Source organism: Canis lupus, chromosome 10 (assembly GCF_048164855.1).
Source record: "Canis lupus baileyi chromosome 10, mCanLup2.hap1, whole genome shotgun sequence".
NCBI lineage: Eukaryota > Metazoa > Chordata > Mammalia > Carnivora > Canidae > Canis > Canis lupus.
This window is the reverse complement of record NC_132847.1, coordinates 10,854,667-10,877,550: the sequence shown is the minus strand read 5'-3', so window position 1 is coordinate 10,877,550 and position 22,884 is coordinate 10,854,667. Positions and strand designations below refer to the sequence as shown.

General features: G+C 35.3%; 1 pseudogene; it reads right to left on the bottom strand.

Annotated features, from left to right (window-relative positions):
- Positions 1 to 420: 420 nt before the first annotated feature.
- Positions 421 to 22,101, bottom strand: LOC140640855 (dolichyl-diphosphooligosaccharide--protein glycosyltransferase subunit TMEM258-like; annotated as a pseudogene).
- Positions 22,102 to 22,884: the final 783 nt, after the last annotated feature.

Genomic DNA, 22,884 nt, shown 5'->3' with positions numbered 1-22,884 from the left:
AAATATAAGTGAAAGAATAAAGGTTAACAAGTAGTCAAATATAGTCTTAACCCTTGCCATTTCAAGTGTGATTCTTGGACAGGCATCATCATTGTCATCATAGTAGTGGGATCTGGAATATGCAGACTCTTGGGACTCACCTCAGACCTAGTGGATCAGAATATGTATTTTATCGAAGTCCCCAAGTGATTTGTATACAACTGTTTCTGTTTGTGTATTTGTGTCTGTTTGTGTATGTTTTATTAGACAAGATATTAGTATAAATCAATAAGAAAAAGAGAAATATCTCAACATAAGATTGCAACAATTGGACCCAGAACTTACAGAAAAAGACTTAAAAAGTCAATAATCTTATAAGGAGAGGTTCATATTCATTGGTAAATAGAAGAATTAAAAATTTTTTTCATACATCTGCCTTTATTGTGAGCAGCAGGTGGGAGAGACACTTCCATCAATAGAGGAGAAATTAGTTTACAAAAGTAGAGATTCAGTGAGGCCACCTGGTTGGAACTTTGGGAGATATTATGTAGGTGCTAACCCAGAACAGCAAAAAGGGAAATACAAAGCCCATATAGAGCAACACCACCAGGGAGACGGGAAGGCCTTTGTAGAGATCCCGAGTGTACTTGGTGGGGATAGCCTCTCAAAAGAAGAACCGGGTGGTGAAGAACATGCCAATGGCCAATAGCACCATAGTCAGATGGGAGAGAGCATCCAGGTTCACTGAGCTAGTGTATCTGCTCATGGCCTCAGCTCCATTTTGCCAGGAACAAGGTAATCCATTGCTTTGCCACTGGAATAGAAAAATGAAAATTATATCAAGAGATATCATTTTAGATACATTATGAGCCTGGATAACGCCACATATTTGGCAGAATGTGAACTACAGGAATCCTCACATTTTGTTGTGGGGATAAAAATTGCTGCAGAGCTCCTTGAAAGCACTGAAGCAGTATTTGGTAAAATTAAATATTTATAGGCTCTTTGAGCCAGCAATTCCAGTCCTAGACCCATACCACAAAGTCTATAAGGAAACACACACAGATTGATTAGTGCAGTGTTGCTTGTGATATCAACAAGCTATAGACGGTCTGGGCATTCATAACTTCATGATGGATGGATGCGTCTGGTAGGTGTACACTGTGGAATACTACACAGACATATTAGACAATGGATTAAATAAACACACATGTTGAAAACAACATGCCTTATAGGAAAGCAAAAACTAGATTTATAGCATCGTTTTTGTGAGTTAAAAAGATAACAGAAACCATTCAATCTATGAGACCATATAGAAAAGAAGCATACACATCAAACACATTGGAATAGTTTACTATTTTAGGGAGGTAAGGAATGGGAGTGGGAAATAGGTAAAATATACCAAATAATTAAATTCAGAAATGGACTAACGGTAGTAATTTGCTGTGAATTAAGGTGCATAATTAACTTTAATGGAAGAGAGAAAGACAGAGACAGAATGTAAATTATAAGAATTTTAATGTAAATTATATTAAAATAATCATGCAAATTATAATGCAATTATGTACAATTTAAAAGTCAATAGCCCCTATTTCAAGAGTTTTGAAATCTGACATTGCCCAGTAAAATAATATAATGCTTAGAAGTGATCCTTCGGAAGGTTTTATTTTTAAAATTTTATTTATTTATTTATTTATTTATTTATTTATTAAGATTTTATTTATTTATTCATAAGAGACATAGAGGGAGAGGCAGAGACACAGGCAGAGGGATAAGTAGGTTCTTCACAGGGAGTCTGATGTGGGACTTGATCCCTGGAACAGGGATCACACCTTGAGCCAAAGGCAGACACTCAACCACTGAGCCAACCGGGTGCCCCTCTCCTAAACATTTTAATACATCTTCATCATATTAATACTTTGCCATCTAATCTCAAAGAAACTTTTTAGTCATGGTTGTATTAAAATAATCTATAAAAATTTAAATTTTGTTGAGATGCAGCTAAGCCTTATCTTTTCAGACTTTTGGGTTGATTACACGAGGGTTCAGCTGTCCTGCTTCTGCATGTACTCATATGGTTAAATCCTGCTGCCCACAAGTGAAATTCTGTCCTAATAGAATCTTGCCCTTGCTCTTGTCAGACTGTCTTTGCTTTAGCTACTTTGAAATCTCTGCTTCCCTCTTCTCCAAATGTTTTCCAGACATATAAACGCAAACAATTATGTCTGTCAGACTGATGGCTAGAAAATCCTAAAACCATATTTATAATAGTTGGGTGTGGCAACACTTGTCTCATTTAAATATAGGCCAATGAGTTCTGTTACAGAAGTTAACAAAAATGTTTCCGATCTTCCTCTTAAATCTGTATTCTTTCAGTTCTTATCATAAGTGCTTTAATTTTAGAAATGCTGTCTGTTTTATTAAGTATTATTAATGATGAGTATTCAGATGATTTATTTCTAGGTGTCTTTTTATATATACCATTTGGCCATTTATTTAACAACATGAAACACCTCCCATGTACTTAGTGTGATACCAGGGGCCAGGGATGTCTGTGGGAATAAGGCTGCTTCTGTGCTCCTAGGAGCTTACAGAATGTGGAGAAAGGGGTAGGAAACAGTGCATAAAAGCCTATGTAGGCAGGGCAGTTGGTGAAGTACAAAGTGTTTATTTCTACCTGGAGAGACTAAGGAAATAAGAGGTAAAATTTCAGCAGATTCATGGAGAAAGTGACCAGACAAGGTATGTTTTCTGGCCCTCATTAACTCTGGTCCTGGCTCCCTTACTTACTTTCTTAATTACTTAATTTTACTCTTTTATTTTTCACTTGATTAAAATGACTCCTGAGCACACAAAATGTTTCTATAATCTAATGGACAGCATTATTTTTGTTAAGAAAAAAATCACTTGTAGAGAAAAAAAGAAAACCATTGCACGCATAGCTCTTTTCACCACTTGCTTTAATAAAAAGGTAATTATTTTGGCCTTGGAAAATAACAAGATTTCCACATAGTTTCCATCACTTAAGGGATTTCTTATTCCTGTATCATTGACTCCCCTAATACAAGTCTTCTCCAGCCCCTATAAGTTATTCTGTTTCAGCATCTTCTGCAGTGGTGCACAGGGCATGAGGCAGTTTTAGCAGGACCTAGATGGATTCCTTTTTTCCTTCTTTTTTTCTGATATATAAGTATATTTTAATATCCATTGGACAAAAAAATATGGCACCATTCAAACATGCAGTTTTATAGAAAGAATTAGGCCAGACTGAAGTCTGTGACTAAGTAAAAAATTGGAAAATAAATGGTAAGTGAATAATAGCAGGAGTAATATATAGAAATGGAAAAATTGTGAGGGTACATCTTAGGTGGCTAAAGTGTAAAAAATTCTAGACTAAGTGTTTTTATGATCATTTTGAACTTCAACATTCAGTGTTTTTATGAAATCTGTTTACTGATGGGAGACCCTGAGACTTTTCAGAGCCTGAAATGTCCACTGAGGTATGGCAAAGAAGCCCATGTGAAAATGTACTAAGGATGCTCAGAATTTGTCTGAGATACAAATTAAGTCCCTTGGGATAATGAACATGGCCCGTAGGACATGCATTTACTCCTGCATGACAGGAGGGTTCAGTTGATGATGAGCAAAAGGAAACCACAATGACTGGAGGATAAGAAAGATTCCCACAAGTGACACTGAGGCTCCTGCAGAATGAAATCTCTCACCACATGGCTGACTTTCCAGTACAAGTTATGCTAGAAGAAATACTAAATCATCTAAATCATCTTTCTCTTCCTTCAGTAGACAGTGGCTTGTAAATCATTATCCTATGAAGAGACTTTCAAAGAATAAAGATTGAAATGAAATAGGAAAAGCATAGAAGTGTATCAAGCAGTCAATTAATATAAATTATATGTGTGTGGATTTGTGTGGTATTTGCCAGCTTTGAAAGTTGTAATTTTTTATTTATTGTAAACAAATATTTACTCCTGTACTTAGTTCCTTGAGGGATTTTGTAAAAATTATATGTTGTTCTTATTGTTCATATATATTGTTCATTGTAAGCACAGAAGTAAATATCTATGAGATGCAATTCAGTGATCCCTAGAAGGAAGAGCAGGGGATGGGCCTTCTTCCCTCTTCTTCTTCTTCTTTTTTTTAAAAATAGAATTTTGTTTATCTTTTATCCAGGTGTAGTCTTAACTGAAATTCAAATCTTTATTAATTATATTTAGTTTTAAAGTGTTAACATAACATTAGCCATTTTACCTAGTTTTTAGTGGACAAATCAAAGGCATGAACTATATTCACAGGGTTGTGTAACCATTATTTCTCTCTGTTCCCAGAAGTTTATCATCATCCAAAAAAAAATTCTGTAATCATTCAGAATATTTGTTGGGAGTAATGAAATACCATGAAGCAATAACTCCCCATTGCCTCCTCACCCCTGGCCCTGATAACCTCTAATCTATTTTCTGTCTTTTTAAATTTTCCAATTAAATTATTTGTATTTTGCGTAAATACAACCAAACAATATTTGTCTTTTTGTGTCATACTTACTTTACTTAGCAAGTTTTCACAATTCATCCATGTTGTAGCATGTATCAGGTTCCATTCCTTTTTGTGGCTGAATAATATTCCATTGTATAGAATTAACACAGTTTATCCATTCATCTGTTGAAGGATCCTTGTATTTAGCTAGTGTGAATAAAGCTGAAATGAACTTTGAACATATAAATGTCTTTCAGTCCATGTTTTCAATTCTTTTGGGTTTACATCTAGAAGTAAAATTATTGCATCATATACCAACGTTTGGCTTTACAAGGAACCATCAAACTATTTTCCGCAGTGGTTGCACCATTTTACATTCCAACAAGCAATGTATGAGAGTTCCACATTTCCATATCCTAGCCAACACTTGTTATTTTCAATATTTTTGAAATCAATTCAAATTGAAATTTTGAATATCAATACTGTAACCCTCCTTATAGATGTGAACTGGTATCTCCTTGTGGTTTTGATTTGCATTTTTCTCATGACTAATAGGGTTGAGAACCTTTTCATGTGCTTATTGGCAGTTTGTAGGTCTTCTTTGGTCTGTTCAGGTCTCTTGCTCCATTTTACATGGAGTTTTGTTGTTGAGGTTTAGAGCTTCTTTACGTTTTGGATGTTAAACCCTTATCAGATGCATGATGTAAAAATATTTTCCCCATTCTGTTGGTTGTATTTTTTACTTTTTTAGAGACTTATTTATTTATTTTGAGAGGGAGAGTCAGAGACAGAGAGAGAAAACATGATCGAAGGGAGGGGCAGAGGGAGATAATCTTTCAAGTTGACTCCCCACTGAGTAAGGAGCTCCATAAGGTGCTGGATCTCACAATCCATGAAATCATGACTGAGCCAAAGCCAAGAGTTGAACGTTTAACTGACTGAGCCACCTCAAATGCCTCTTTTTACTTTCTTGATAATGTCCTTTGATGTACAAAATCCGTTTTTAACTTTTGATGAAATCAAATTTATCTATTTTTTCTTCAGTTGGTCATGCCTTAGTATCCTATCTAAGAATCCATTGTCAAATCCATAGTAATGAAGATGAATCCTTTTGTTTTATTCTAAGAGTTTTATGGTTTATTTAGGTCACTGATTCATTCTGGATTGACTTTTGAATATGGTATAAGGTAGAAGTCTAGTTTCATTCTTTGGAATGTGGAAATCCAGTTGTGCCAGCACCATTAGTTGAAAAAACTGTTCTTTCCTCCATTGAACAGACTTGGTGCTCTTGTCAAAAGTCAACTGGTCATAGATGTATAGGTTTATTTTTATTATAAACTCTCAATTATATTTTTGGTCTATATGTCTACCCTATGCTGGTCTTAAACTTATTTTTGTATTTTTTTCTTACAGTGGTCTCGTCCACAAATTAATTATGTGCATACCCTCTCAACCTGAATCTTCCAGTTATATTATCTAAGGACCTCTGAAGATTTATTTTCATAGTTCTGTTTTGTGCTTTGGTTTGTGTCTCTTTTGAAGTTATAAACAATGCCATCTATTTGTTACCATTTATTCTACATATACATGTATAATAACATGTATAAATATATGACAGTACATAGTTTTATCCTTACTAATCCTTAGCTAGCTCTCTCTATATAAGGGGCAAATTTCAAGGAGCTGTTTGTCTAGATCTGGATTTCTCTACCTTAAATGTACTTATTATTTAAAAAAATATTATTTGCTATTACATAGCTTATTTGCTCAAACTCTGTCATTGAGTTGAGGTGGTCCAATTCTATTGATTAGCTTTCATTATACTCTATTTGTTTTATATAATTTCTTCTATTTTTATATAGAAAATCTTAAGGTGAGTAGCAGCAACAACAGTGAAAAGTTGGCAGTAGGAAATAAGTGAGGAATTAAAATAAGTAAAGAATTAAAAGGCTTTCATTGACTTGTATATACTGGTGGAAGGTGGCTTTTTGGCTATTGGTATCTTGCATCACTGGGGTCTGTGATTATTGTATATGAAGGAATTAAAAACACAGTCTTCTCTGTGTCTATAATTAGGAGTATTATCCTTGAATACTACCTTCTTGTTAATGATATGTCTTTTAAATAGTTTGCATGTAAGAGGCTGGTAGTCCAGAGTTGCAGTTGCTCAAGAGATGAGAATCTAGGATAGCAGATTTCAATCACTGTGTCTTTTACTAAGATTTTTATGTGTGTCACAGAAAAAAAAATGTTTTGTAATTAGATAAATTTGAGATAAACTTATTTATATAACAGTTTTGTTTCTTCTTAATTATAATTTTCTCAGAATCTTTCATGCAAGATGTCCATGATAAGAGAGTGTAGCTTGCAGCCTTCCATAGCTAAGATATCAGAAACTGATCTGCATAAGACAGCTATGTAACACCGTTTTGGATAACACAAATCTAGAAAAATATATCTAGACCCTTTTTTGGAAGATTGAGGGACAAATTATACTGAATAGGAGAGATTAATAGTATGACACCACAGAAAGAATGACTTTAGGTTTTTTATAGCAGAAGAACACCCAATAATTATTAAATATAAATAGAGTCAGGTTAAAAAAACAAAAAGAAAAGGAAAAACTAAATGGGATTGGACCAAAACGGTGATCTTCATCAACCGATTTGGGGCTGACATACACATCACTTTAGAAATGGAGGAAAACCTGGTTCTTGGCTATGTTAGATTACTATAATTGGAAAGGATAGCAATGCAGCTTAGTTGTAATAGTTTTCACATTCCACAAATTTGGTTTGTCTTAGGCATGTTTATTCAATGCTTATATGTATAGTTGCTGTATCTCTCTGTGCAACACCAGTATTAAAATGTATTATGCATGAAAGGTTCCAATGAAAGGAAAGGCTACAGAGGAATCTGGGTAGATAGATTATCTAAGGGTTTTTTGACAGTAAACTCAAAATACAACACAGGGAAAAGCATAACCTCTGTGATTTTTTTTAAAAGATTTTATTTATTTATTCATGAGAGACACACAGAGAGAGAGAGAGGCAGAGACGCAGGCAGAAGGAGAAGCAGGCTCCTTGCAGGGAGCCCGAAGTGGGACTCGATCCCAGATCTTCAGGATCACGCCCTGGGTTGAAGGCGGCGCTAAACCACTGAGCCACCCGGGCAGCCCAACCTCTGTGATTTTAATGTAAAACTGGGAATGTCTTCAAGATGGACAATGCCTTTGTTCCTCAAGTCTGCTTTCATGCTGCATAAATTTCATATAACATTTGATCTTAGAGCTGCAAATAGTTTTTGTTTGAGAGCTTACTAATTTTAACTTGAAGACTTTATTTTTATTATTTTTTTAAGATTTACTTATTTATTTATGATAGACGGAGAGAGAGAGAGAGAGAGAGAGAGAGAGAGAGAGAGAGAGGCAGACAACAGGAGGAGGGAGAAGTAGGCTCCATGCCGGGAGCCCGACGTGGGACTCAATCCCGGGTCTCCAGGATCGTGCCCTGGGCCAAAGGCAGGCGCTAAATCGCTGAGCCACCCAGGGATCCCCTAACTTGAAGACTTTAAATGATCAGTGAATTGCTCATGCTTTCAAGTTGGCCCCATGCTTTTCTGGGGGCTAGATAGTATCTTTAAAATTTTTCAGTATTATATCCCCTATGAATGTCATTCAAGATAACAAATTTCAGTTAGCCTACAAAAGTAGCTTGTAGTCTTTTTAGAATGTAAAATAATATTAGGGTAAATCTTTACCAGCTATTGATGATGTGATAAATATAGATTATAATAAAACATTTCTTTTATAAAATAAACAAGCCACTTCTGTTGAGGAGTGAATGTGAGATCACTATGCAGATCCATTGGCAGGGTTCATTGCCTTTTGTTGCTCTATTATATAATTCAGAATGAAAATAGGATCCTCATTTTATAGTTGACTATTTTATATTTTTGGAATTGTTCCATAGTAATGCAGCAGGAAGGAAAAGAACTTCTAATAATACAGAGATTTTATTTTATTTTATTTAAGATTTTATTTATTCATTCATGAGAGAGAGAGAGAGAGAGAGAGAGAGGCAGGCAGCGACACAGGCAGAGGGAGAAGCAGGCTCCATGCCGGGAACTGATGTGGGACTCCATCCTGGGACCCCAGGATTGTGCCCTGGGCCAAAGGCAGGCGCTAAACCGTTGAGCCACCCAGGGATCCCTTAATATAGAACTTTTAATATCCCAAATAGATTAGCTCAAAGTATCAGATATTTAATTTTTTTTTTAATCAGATAGGTGTTTGTTTTTGTTTTTGTTTTGTTTTGGTTTGTTTTTACTTTTGTTCATTTCTGGCATAATAAAACAATTGTGGATTATAATCATGTTTAGGTTTACTTATTTTTTATTTTTTAAAGATTTTATTTATTTATTCATGACAGTCACAGAGAAAGAGAGAGAGAGGCAGAGACACAGGGAGGAGGAGCAGGCTCCATGCAGGGAGCCCAACATGGGATTTGATCTCCTGGATCAGGATCGCACCCTGGTCCAAAGGCAGGCGCCAAACTGCTGTGCCACCCAGGGATCCCTCATGTTTGGGTTTAAATCTTACTCTTAATCATCTTGGGAAGTAAGTCATTCCCTGAAGATTCTTTGCCTTTTTTTCCCCCTTAACTTTGGTGGCATACCCTTTCCCAGATCTCTCAGGTATTCATTGTCATGCTTGCTTTTCTCCATTGATCCCACTCTTAGGAATGGATCTGTAACTTGAAATGTAGGCTACAGTGTAAATATGACTTAATCACCCAAAATGTTATAGAGCATCAAGACAGCACTGTAGATTGATTTTGGAGAAATTTCATGCATCGCTCAGGACAGTTTAAGCATATATTTGGTACTTTATCTCTGTAATATTATTTACAAATATCTATTTATAGAATTCCAATAATATTGTAAGCCAGGACAATATGCCTGAGGATAAGAAACATTTTAGGTCTCTGATAACCATCCCTCTGGCTCTAAAGATGGAGTTTCTACTTCCAAATAGTCATGAGAATTTCTGAACCTCAGAAAGTCATGTTCCAGCCTTCTGAAAGGGTCTTTTCTCTTTTCAGCCTTTATAGATTCCTGTCCCTAGAGCCCTTCCACAGTGGCAAGCTGAGTTTTGAATTATGGTTTTATTTATTTACCAGTGGGAACTTTTTAAGCTATGAAAACATGTTGTATTTGGTTTGCATTTATTTAAAACACATGTGTCATATTTATTGATTCTGGAGAAAGCATTTATAAGTAAAAAACCAACTTTCTGTAGATATTAAAGAAACAAATTAATCTTTTGGACAATATGCTTGGAGCCATGATCTCTTAAGGTTCAGGGTTCCTTGGCTGGAGAACAGCAGGTAAAACTTCTTAGTGGGAAGAACTGAGATGGAATACAAGAAGCTCAGAAGGAAAGTTGGTTTCTTTTGCACTTCTCATCCTGTCACTCATTAGCTGATCATTTTAGCAAATTTCTCCTTCCTCTCTTGACAGCTCAATCTGCTCTTCTGCCTTCAGACCTATTATCTGAAAATTTAAAGCATGGAACATAGAAAATAAGAAAAGATAAAGGTGAGAAGGAGCTCACCTGAAGAGAGGATGAATGATGAAGGAGGGGAATAGCTAAATGGTACTTTTTTTGAATTAATTGTATTCTTCCTTTTTTTCTTTCCTGGGCTTCTGTTCACCAAAGAACTCTCCATTCTTGATCAATAGCAGTTTGATGCTGCCGCCATTTATCATCAGGAATAAGTTGAGCCTTCCTGCCTTCTGTTGTTTGGCGTTTAATTTTACCAAGCCCTGGATTTATTCCCTCTCATTTCCTCTTTGGAAATACTGCTTAGAAAGCAAAAGTAACTAACATTTGATTCAATTGGAATTTAATCTTCTGAGTTCTTCCAAGGCAATACTAGTCTCATTATAGCCTGTTTTATACAGACTCTGGAACGGCAGGAGGAAAAAGTAAGAAGAGGTAGGTAGGTTTCTAAATGCTAAATGATCCAATTATAATTAGTTTGTCCCAGATAACTCAAGGCCTAGGAAACAGAGACAGCCTACTGTAGTGGTACTTGCCTTGTTTTAGGAGAACAACCATCAGGAACAAAATTGTCAAGAAAAGAACAAAAATTTCTAGAAACAGGATTTTAAGTCAATCAGGGAAAAAACAGCAAATAAATGGATGAAACTGTAATGATGTAATCAGCAATGGCTTCTGGACTCAGGCTTTTGAATAAAACGTATTTTTGGACCTCAGAACCATTAGGAATATGTGAAAGAGGGAAATTTTCTCTGTCTTCTCCATTCTCTGTTTTTCATGAGAGTATAGATTAACAGGGTCAAACCTAGGTTATGCCTGTCAGCTGAATGAATGTACCTCAGTTTTGCTTAGGAAGATAAAGATGAAGGAAGGAAGATTTGAAGGAAGGAACACTGTGAAGGCAGGAAGAAGATTTTTGATTGACAATGAACAAATTCTGTCTCCAAGAATGTTTAATGTCAGTTTCTTAAGACAACTAAGGAACTGCAAAGTGTTATTTTCTACTTAATTTAGCAAATGGCATTCTAAGATTTGAGTAAGTTAAATGTGTAATCCCACATGGGAACTAACTAAACTGAAAGCAACACTAACCTACCAGTCAAATGAGACACAGTAGAACCAGTGACAGAATCAGGATATAATCAGAGTCACTTCCTTTAGGCAAAGCTCGTATATTCAGAAATTGCTGAATTTCTGAAGAATAGAAAGTCGTAAGTTACCATTAAACAAAAGAAGATAACAGTTGATATGTAGTTGAGATTATAAGGTAAACAGAAGAGAAAGCCAAAGATAGGATACACCTATCCCCTTTGCCTTTCTGGGAGGAATTTCTCTTGCTATCTCGACTCAAGGAATTTAGGGAAACTAAATGTTGCTTCTTTAAGAGAAAGTAAACCAAACTTGAGATTACAGTTACAAGTTAATTGCTGTATTTTTGTTTCTTGGTAGAAAATAAAACATTTTTTCCAAACTTATTTTCCTTTATTTATTTGCACAGTGAGTATAATCAATGTGTACCTGAGTTCAATATATTAATGATGTTTACTAGTCATGTGACTTGAGGCAAATAATATTTTTTAGCTCTTTTCCTCATCCACAAAATGGGAATTATAATACAGTCTTCTTAAATTTGTTGAAAAGGTATAAGGAGATTTTAAGATATTATAGGTTAAAAGAAGATTTTTAAGATAGTATCTAAAAAATTTGGACATGGATTATCAGTAAACACCATCTCTGAGAAGCTTTATTTTTTTTTTTAAGATTTTATTTATTTATTCATGAGAGACACAGGGAGAGAGAGGGAGGCACAGTCACAGGCAGAGGGAGAAGCAGGCCCCATGCAGGGAGCCTGACATGGAACTCGATCCTGGGTCTCCAGGATCAGGCCCTGGGCTGAAGGCGGCGCTAAACCACTGAGCCACCAGGGCTGCCCTCTGAGAAGCTTTATGTAAGGTTATAAACTTACCAATACACAGAAAATACAAATAAAAAGAAGGATTCTTCAAAAAACCAAGCCAAAATAAAAGGTCAGTTTTCCAGAGTGGTGCATTAGATACGGCAAATACCCACCACTTGCTTCGACGTGGATGGAACTGGAGGGTATTATGCTGAGTGAAGTAAGTCAATCGGAGAAGGACAAACAGTGTATGTTCTCATTCATTTGGGGAATATAAATAATAGTGAAAGAGAATATAAGGGAAGGGAGAAGAAATGTGTGGGAAATATCAGAAAGGGAGACAGAACATGAGAGACTCCTAACTCTGGGAAACGAACTAGGCGTAGTGGAGGGGGAGGTGGGCGGGTGTGTGTGTGTGTGTGACTGGGTGACGGGCACTGAGAGGGGCACTTGATAGGATGAGCACTGGGTGTTATTCTATATGTTGGCAAATTGAGCACCAATAAAAAATAAAAAAATAAAAAAAGGTCAGTGCACTAACAGGATAATAAAATGATTGCTACTATTAATAATAAATTTTAGAAAGAGCTATTTATAAGGCTTAGTGCATATCTGAAATAGTATTTTATGCTTGTAACTTCCAATGAGTTCATAATCATTTGCAAATAAAAAGTATATACGCTTTTTAAGGGAATTGGCAAGTAGAAACACCTGTATTTTGTTAGAGGAGGACTTTTCTATGTCGGTTTTGGTAATTTCCATCAGGCCTTAGAAGGAATTACAGAGGAGCAGAAATAAGGTCCTGGGTAGAAATTAACCCATTTGTAAAAGACACTTAACATTTATAAAGAAAATCTCAATCTGTTAGGGTGTCTTCCTCTCTGTACAAAGAGGAGGTGTTGAATAAATTTCCAAACGATGACTAAAACTCTTATCAATACTTACCAACTTAAATCTATATAAAAACAATATTCTTGTTTACTGTGTTTTACCTGGTAAACTCCCATAGCTGGCCTCCCTTCCCTAACCAACATTTCTTTTGTCTTTAGCTGGAGATGATATTTAAAGTGATGGCTGTGATCATTTAGGGGAACTATTCAGTGTTCCAGAATAGCTTCCATGTATACAGGAGGTATACATGTTATTAAACTTGTGTTTGTTTTTCTCCTGTTAATCTGTCTTTTTATTACAGGGCAGTCTCAGCCAAGAGCCTAGAATGGTAGAAGAAAACATTTTTTTTCTCCTCTATGGAATTATTAGAAATCCTATGTTTTGATATATATTTGTGGCTTTTTGTATCGTGACCTATCAGCGAGTGGAATGTTACAGTTATAAAAATATTTTTTAGGTCATTGAAAATACATCATTATGTATGTATTATGTGTGATGCATATATATTATTCATTTGCCCAAATCCAAAGAATGTATAGCACCTACAGTAATCACTAAATTATGGATATTGGGTGGTGATGAAATCTCAGTGTAGGTTTATCTTTGGTGAAAAAATACACCATTCTGGTTAAGTGATGTTGCAAATGAGGGAGAATATGCATGTGTAGGGATGGTATCTCACAATTTTCTTGTAAACCTAAAACTATCCTTTAAAAAACAAAAAGGCTTTTAGAAAACATTAAACAACAACAACAACAACAAAATATTTTTATGTAATTCTGGTTGTTGTAATGATGTGCTGACTTTATCCATGCTACTAGACCACTAAATATAGTAAAAATAATAATGATTTTTAAGAAACTCTAGCAGGATTGTGATACTGATTCATAGGCAGATCTACCTGTAGTTTAGAAATATAAATACAAAACTACATATGGCAGATTTCCTTTATTAAGCTACTCTGATTAAAGCTACTTAATACACTAGTGAGAAAGCAATGTCTATGGAGATATTTTGAGATTGTTGACTAACAGATGTTTCTCATTGTTCACCAGGATGGAGAACAATATATATGAGGAACCTCTTTCTGTCTCAGGAGCTCTCTGATTTATACTCTGCTCAGACAGGTATATAATGATTTGAAATATGTAGGGTTGTTCTAGAGATAAACAGCTGTATAGTCAAATGTTAGTTAATTTGGATTAAGAATTCCTGGAAAATAAAGTGACTTTTGTAAACATATCAGCTCTTTCTTGGCAAGTCTATTTGTATTCTACATATTGATTCATATTACACACATTATGTAGAAGTACCTGTTCACCTTAAAAATAAAACAACCAATTGCTTTACCGGCATGATAGGTTTATTCAGGAATAGCAGAATTACAACTCAAAATATGCAAGCTGTGGCAAACGATAGGCAAACTTGAAGGCTAAAAAAGAGGAATCTTACTTTATAGAGAAAAGGATGAAGTTGGGAAGTCAGAAGGGGAGTGTGAGTTCAGGATGGCAATGGACTCTCATTGGCTGAGTTGTGGTATTTTCTTATTGACTGGGCTCCCTGCTGGGCCAGAAATTCCTTCCTTCCTTTTGTAGTAGGTTTCTTCCTTTTGGAAATGCTCGGTGTCTCTGTTGGGGTCTGCAATTGACAACGAGTTGTGGTACATTATAGAACTCCCTCTTCCGCCCTCCCAACTTCATTTTAAAATGGGGTTTCTTTTATTAAGTTTCACATCCATCTTATAATTCTTTCTTGCTACATTGGTTATTTGGGATATTAGGAGAGAGAAAGAGAAGCTTAAAATACCTACAGTTATTACTGGAAGCAAAAACATGTGACAGATAAAATAAGAATTGTGTGCATCTCTTGCCACTGGCATCATTATCAGCTAGGGACTTAGAAATGCAAATACTTGGGCTCCACCTCAGCCCTACTAGATCAGGAATTCTGAAGGTGAGGTCTGGCAAATGGATTTAACAAGCCCTCTAGGTGACTTTAATGCATGCTAAACTTTGTGAGTGACTGTTCTAAAGGACAGGGGTTCCATTGTAATAAGTATTGGGAAAATATGATTACATGATGGATATTTCAAGCTCTGCAAAACAGAAGAGAGTCTTGACTGAATTAGAGGAAATTAATATGAAATTCAGGTCTTATGTGGCTTATAGAGGCTGAGAACCAATTAAAATCCCAAATTATGTCTTTCCCATATCTTCTCACAGACTACTCTTGGAATGTGCATAATTTTTATGCAGTCCCAGCACATGCACACACACATACACGCATACATAATTCACATGAAAGAATGTAAACAAACCAAATAGAAGTCACTTTTGATTCTTAGTTGCTCTGCATTAGCTGTGTACTTCTTGTCTCAATTATTTAAAAAAAATCCTATTCAAATCTTGTTTCATACACATCTCTCAAAATGAAAGTACATTAATGAACATAAGAAAGAGAAAATTGCTAAAGAAATGACTACTGTAATACTGACGGCCTTCATTTCTATTTCTTTATACAAAGAGATCTTTTGGTTAGCCCCAGTAATATTTTAGTTATTTAGAAAAAAAATAGAACATTAAGTTGTCGTTTTAAAACCTCCCTTGTAAATATAGCATGCAATTAATTTTGCAGCCCAGGTACACAATTTTCACTTGATGGGAAATTAAGTTACATAAGGAGGTCATATTTTACATAATTTATTTTTGATTAAGTAAATGTATTTGCTGATATTTTGTTTCTACATAAATTTCTTAGATAAAGCAAAATTCACATTTTGTATCATTTAATGTGTGTGGCTTATTTAAAAAAAATTTTATTTATTTATTTGATATCAAGCACAAAGGAGGCAGGCATAGGGAGAAGTGGAACTTGGGCTTGATCCCAGGACTCCCAAGATCATGACCTGAGCTGAAGGCAGACACTTAACCAAGTGTGCTGCCTAGGTGCCCCTGTGTATGGCTTATTTTTAAAGGAACCAAGGAGCAAGGATCAAATAACACTGAAATTAAGTTGTTTTGTTAAACTGTTTGATTTGGACTAGTTTTAAATTTCAGGTTAATTTGCAAAGATAGCACAGAAAGTTCCAGTGTACCCTTTACCCAATTTCCCTTAAGACTAGCACTTTGTATAATTATGCTATGTTCTTTAAAACTGAGAAATTAACAGTGGTACAATGCTATCAACTAAACTACAGACTTTATTGAGATTCCATCAATGTTTCTGCTACTCTCTTTTCTCTGTTTTAAGATTCAGTTTAGGATCCCAGATTAAATTTAGTTGTTGTGTGTGCTTAGTTTTCATATCTGTGAAAGTGTCCCAGTGTTTTTCTCTTTTATTTATTTTTTCTCTTTTATTTTTATTTTATTTATTTTTATTTTATTATTTGTGTGTGTGTGTCTTTCTCTTTTAGAAGTAATTGGGAATTGGCACTTTTTCAGAAGAAATGGGTAGATATTTTTAAGAGCCCCTCACTTTTGCTTTTTTTTTTTTAAGAGTTTTTAAATATATAATTTATTTTTTCATGAGAGACACAGAGAAAGAGGCAGACACAGCAGAAGGAGAAATAGGCTCCCTGCGGGGAGCCTGATGTAGGACTTGATCCCAGGACTTCGGGATCATGACCTGAGCTGAAGGCAGATGTTTACCACTGAGCCACCTGGGCGTCCCCTTCAGTTCTGCTTTTATAATGTTTTCTCATGCACATATAACAGACATGAGTTCATACTGACATCTCTGACTCTTAATTCACCTCAGAAGTCATCCTACCCTCCTTCTACTTCCTTTTGCTTTTTTGTAGCCTCTTTATCTTTTATGATAAACCGACTCTAAATACCTGTAATTTGTACAATCCTGGTATACATGTAAAGTAACTAAGAAATGCTAGCTCTTACCCCTATGAGATACAAATTTACCATCTAGACTACAGAGCTCACGAGTGGTTCTCTTTGTCTCTAGTCTGATGGCATCCAGTGAAAACGTTGGTTGCCAAACTTTCTGAGTCAACTCCTTTTTGCCTACCCCCTTTGCTTTCTTGTTTTACAATTGTAACACAGTTAGATTGTTTTTATGGATTAAAATAATGGTTCAGTTGTATTATTTCCAGCTTCCCTTGCATTATTTACTATCAGTAATGCTAGCTTTGCTATACAGAATTTCTAAGTATGAATATATATCTCTGTAGGCTTTTTTTTTTTTTTGTCCTTTGGTATATTTGTTCATCTGTATGCTAATGTCATTTATTTTATTTTTTTAAATGTTTTATTTATTCATGAGAGAGAGAGAGAGAGAGGCAGAGACACACACAGGAAGAGGGAGAAGCAGGCTCTATGCAGGGAGCCTGATGTGGGACTCGATCCCGGGTCTCTAGGATCACACCCCAGGCGGAAGGTGGCATTAAACCGCTGAGCCACCCAGGCTGCCCTGCCATTTAGTTTAAATAAAACTTTATAAGAATCGATGTCTGCTAGGAGATGCCTTCCTTCATTCTCATTATTTCAGCTTTATGAATTTGAAGAATGCTTTTTAAATTTTATGAGAAAGCCAATTCAGATATTAATGGGATATATTTTATGAATATTGTCATCTTCATTGTACAGTTTTCCTATCCATTAAGATAGTGTATTTCCACATTTTACATATTCCCTGATGTCCTTCCATAATATTCTGTACATTTTAAGTAATTCTTTTTATGATTTTTGTTAGTTTTATTTCCAGTTATCTATAGGTTTTTTATTATAATAATTTTAAAAACATCTATTCCTAAATGTTTCTTACCAGGTTATAGGGAAAGATGGATTTTTGGGTAGTCAACTTTCAGACACTTATACAGTTATCACTTATAAGCTGTGATAATTTGTAGGTTCTCCTGGATTTTTTTTTATGATTACATTGCACATTTAGTGGACAACTGCACTTTTGCTTCTATTCTCATCTTGAAATCGGTCTCAGTCTCTCTCGTACTTTGTTTTGTTGCATTACCTGAATTTTGTAATATCATGGTAAAGAGAACAATAATAGCAGGCATAGTCTTGCTTCTAACTTTTAAAAGTTGTCTTTTGACACATCACCAATATATGTAGATATCATTTTTTGACAGATTTTTTTATTGGTTAAAAAGTTAAATTTATTCCTTATACACTGAGATTTTTCTCTTAAATCGTGAATCATTAAACTTTCACCAACATTCCTATGCATTTATTAATAAGGTCATTTGACTTCTGATTTTTTACGGTTCAGTTTGGTGAATTACTTAAAGGATTGCTCAAGATTAAGATAGCTATTATATTCCTCTGATTAAATTAGATGTAGTAATGATTTACTCACTATTTTTTTGTGTATTTTTTTATTCAGTTTGCAAATATTTAGGATTCCCGCATAAAAATTCACAGGTAAAATTGGCCAACAAAGTTGCTGGTTGTTTGTTTTGGTATTTTTGTTTTGTTGTGAGGTGTTTTTGCTGTTTGCTTGATTTTGGCATCAAGATAATGGAGTTTTTGTAAAATTAGTTACATTACTGTCCATTTCAAAGAGCGGTATGTGATATTTCTGGTTTCTTCTTTAGGGGCTCAGAAATAGGGAAGACAGGTGTAAAGCTCAGGTAAGGAAAATATGTGATATGTGATATGTTCCTACCCCAGTTCTGGCTTTAAGTAGGCTACCAGAATTTAGATGCTTTTCCCAGAAAAACAGAGCATAATTATTAGGAAAAACAAATAAATATGAGTGTTTTTATACACCTATGTTTATAAATTTAAAGATTTGTACCTGATACACAAACAATTGAAGGACTCTGTGTGTGTGTGTGTGTGTGTGTGTGTGTGAGAGAGAGAGAGAGAGAGAGAGAGAGAAGAGACAGAGAAAAGGTGTGAAATCATATGAGACATAATAGACATGCAGGAAGGATAAATCAGGAGAGAAACAAAACAGAAAAAAATCATTCAGGAATTCTGTTTGAGTGAATTTTGGCTTTACTACTTACTGAAGGAATATTAGGATGAAGGAGAAAACCTTACCAGGATATGTGACAGGGAAAGGCACTGTATGAAAGCATTTTAAAATTATTCCTCCACCCCTGAGAAGAACTATCTCATAAAATTAATAAACTTATTTTCATTTAAATGCATTACTTTTAAATTTTTATTGTTGCCTCTTCAGCACTCTTGGGCAAAAATGTATTATTACCCCTTTGGATTTGCACCTGGTCAATTCCCTAGGACTTTGTAACTATCTGCTTCCCCAGATGTGCTGAACAGCAGTGATCCAAGGATCATTTATCTTCCTTAAATAGCCACAAAATAAAGTGAGGAAAATCAAAGAAAGTCATTTCTTTGACATCTAAAATGTGCATTACTTCCAAAAAGAAATATATAATAATTATAGCCAAGAATAAAGTTGTTATAATCTTTAAAAACATAAAATTACTAAAATCATGCTTTACTCAATCCAACTCTTGTCTCTCATAGACTCATTATGCATGCTCCTTTAAGAAGAGCAGATGTTCAGGAATTATTTTTTATTTTCCACCAATTAAGTAATGTAACCTTGGCACAATATCTATATTTGGCCATCCGAAAGGAATGCTTATTAGTATCAATGTAGTATGCAGTAGATGCCTAAAAAGCAATAGAAGATTCATATTCCACCCCATAGTTCATGATCTACAGTCTTGATAAGAATATTTGGAAAATACAGTGGAAGTACAACAAATCTGGTGTCTGAGGGTCAGAGAATAGATTTCTTTTCCCTTATAGTTCTTTTATCTCAATCCTGTTACCACATTTGTCAGTTTTTAATATGCGATATGTATCTTTCACAATGAAGAAATGCTAATAGCTATTATTCACTTGCCTCTGAAAATTTAACTACCTCTATCCACTAGTGAGTGGGATTACTTATGTGTGTGGGTTGAGACCTGCTGTAATTAAAATTACTTAACAATGTGTAATTTTTATTCAAAAAGAATTGTCTGTGCTTTGGGAGTCCCTTTGCAGCCATATGCTCTAGTATGATTATTAGATATATAAGGACAGTGTGTATGACATAAAGGTACCATGAGAACACAAAGGGATAGAATTTTTGTTATATTAACAATCACAGTCTTATTAACACAAATTTTAGAAAAAGAAAACTAGGGTATTGGCTGTCATATAGAAAAATGGTTTGATAAACTTTGCTTGCTCCACTGCAAAGAAAAAAAATGAGACAGGAGTTGAAAATAGGTAGACAAAATTGTTTTTAGACCTGAGTAGTTAACAATAAAATAAATACTTACCTCAAATAATCTGTGGTTCCTAATATGCTTCACCTGTAGTGAAAACACAAATTTCCTCATAAACTGGCTTATTTGACCATATCTATATAATAAATATGTAATGTTTTGCAACTATAATTTGGTGAATGTTTAAGAGATGGAAGCAAAATAGACACAAACTTAGTATTTTAAATAAGTATTAAATATCAAATGGCATATTTTCACATGAAGTCAGGAAGAGAAGAAAACTGAGCTGAATACATTAATTCATCCTTTTATAACGCAAAGGGAGCCTGCCATACTCTGCATCTTTAAATGTTCTCTAGAAGAGGATGCCAGTTAGTGAACAAATGAAAGGTGAATATAGGGGTTGCTTCAGTGTAGTTTCACAGGACAGCTGCATAGTACTTCAGTATAGATTTGTTATATAGATCTGGTTTCCTTTGCATTTCTGTGTACTTCTGTGTCTTTTATATTTCAATAATTACAAGCTATGATTTGAATTAGTATCAAAAATATGAGAATGATAGTTTTAGTGTTTTAGTAGGTATCAATACTGTGACTGGCAGCTGTAAGGTGACATTACAGTAAAATAATGAGTTTTGAAGGTTTACATCATAATAGGTACATTCCTCACACATATAAAAAGCTGTTTACTCTTTACATCTTCAGGAAAATAATCTGTTATAAAATAATACTTAAACTTAAGTATCAAGTCTGGAAATCTCTGAAAAGCAAGATGCTAGACAGTCTGGTTCGTCTCATACTGTCCCATCTTCATTTCAAGTCACTATGAGCAAGGTGTGCCACTGTGAGAGAACTGGGACCATTCTGTTAACTTCTTGCTTACTTTGCAAGCTCACATTTAACCCAGCACACATCCCTCTCATCACATTTGGCAGAACACCCAGTGTTTGTAGTTTGCCAGGGCACCTTCCACCACACAAACCTTGGAGCTAAGTGATGCAGGAAATTGAGGGGAAGAACTTCTGTTGTTCAGTCCATCATGGTCACTGGTGATCAAGCTGAGTTAATCTCTCCCAAAACAAGCAGCCCCATCCATCCGAATGCCTGCTTCCTTACCGCCAAGCCAGACTGCTGGTCCTCGGCCATGGCTCCCAAGGGTGAGGGGCAATGTGCTAGGACTGCAGGGAGCACAGAGGCACTCCCTCCCAGGCACTCTCTGTTCTCTGGTGCAGTGAAGGAATTTTTTTGAAGGTATCTGCTTTTCCAAGAACCTTATTAATTCTCTACCACTCTTGAAACATACTTCCTTTCTCTCTGTAGTTGAATCATTTCCTTCTCCCTTGAAGTTTTGTAGCCATGCTGGAGCATCCCAGAACATCAAATACTGTTTTCAGATTCTAGGGAAACCCAGATATTATCCAAGAGCAAAAATGCGGCTGCTCTGAAAAGAAGTAAGGAGTGAAAGGGGGAAAAACTCTTTTTATGTATAGCAAAAACTACACAAATGTAAAAATTTTCAGAATACTATTTTGCAAAGTTATGTACTAAATCTTGCTTAGGTTTTTTGTTAGTTTTTGGTTTATTTTATTTGTTTGGGTAAGACAAAAAATGTACATCCTTAGGACCTAAGCAAAGGAATGTTTTTTCTAGAAATAATATTAATAATCAAGTAGAAGGATTCTTCAAAAAAATGAGAAAAAGAGGTGGGAAAGATTCAGACTGCACTTGAAAGGAAGTGCTTATTTTCATCAGTACAGACTGCTATAACAAAATACCGTAGAGTGGATGGCTAAAACAACATGTGTGTATTTCTCACAATTCTGGAAAGTAGGAAATCCAAGGTCACGGTACTAACATTGCCTGACTGGAGTGGCTTCATGGCTTGTAGACAACTGTCTTCTCTCTGTGTGCTCTCGTGGCCTATCCTCAGGGAGTGCTTCTAGAGAGATCTGTGGTCTCCTCCTTTAAGAAAATTGCTAACTCCATCATGAAGGTACCACCCTCATGACCTCATCAAAAACCAACCACCTCCCCCAAAGCCTACATTTAGGTATCCTCATGTTGAAGGTGAACATTTCAACACGTGAATTTCAACGGAACACAAACATGCAGTCCATTGTGATGTCATTAGGAGCATTTTTTTTCAACTTAATGTAACTAACACACAATTTTCAGGTTTAAATTTATCATCCTGGCCATCATGCAGGCCACTATTGTTCTTTCTTCTTCTGTTCATGGCTGAATCTTAATCATGATCTCTCTTCCTTTCTTCAGTTATGTGGCTATCCCAATCAGCTACCTTGGCATTTCTCCTAATATATCTTACCATTTTTTCAAATTCAGTAAGCCCAAAACTGAGCTTACCCTCATATTTTTTTCAAAACATCCTTCCTGGCATTCTGAATTCTCTGACTTGAGCCAACAATGACCTGGTCCACTCATTCCAGAGTTTCAGTCATCTTTGAAGTATTCCTGTAATTTCCCCTATCAAGTATGGTTCTCAAGTATGATATACTTGGTTTTTCCTTTCTAGCCTTACTCACTTCACTGTCATCATTTCTGATTCAGGCAGTTATTATTATTTCATGTTTAGAGGATTGCCACTGTCACTTTACTTTTTTTTTTTTTTTTTTCTATTTCTACTCCTGCCAGACCCTATTGTAGCCCCTGGATTTTTCCTCCTCCAGTTTACCTTGGTTAATGTTACTCCATTGCTTAAGATTGTGGATTCTTTCTTTATATTTCTGTGGTAACAATTGCTTGTTTCTGGCCATCACAGCCGTATGATATGGTCTCATTTCACTTCTACATTCACCTCCATCAAACTCACTGACAAAATTTTTC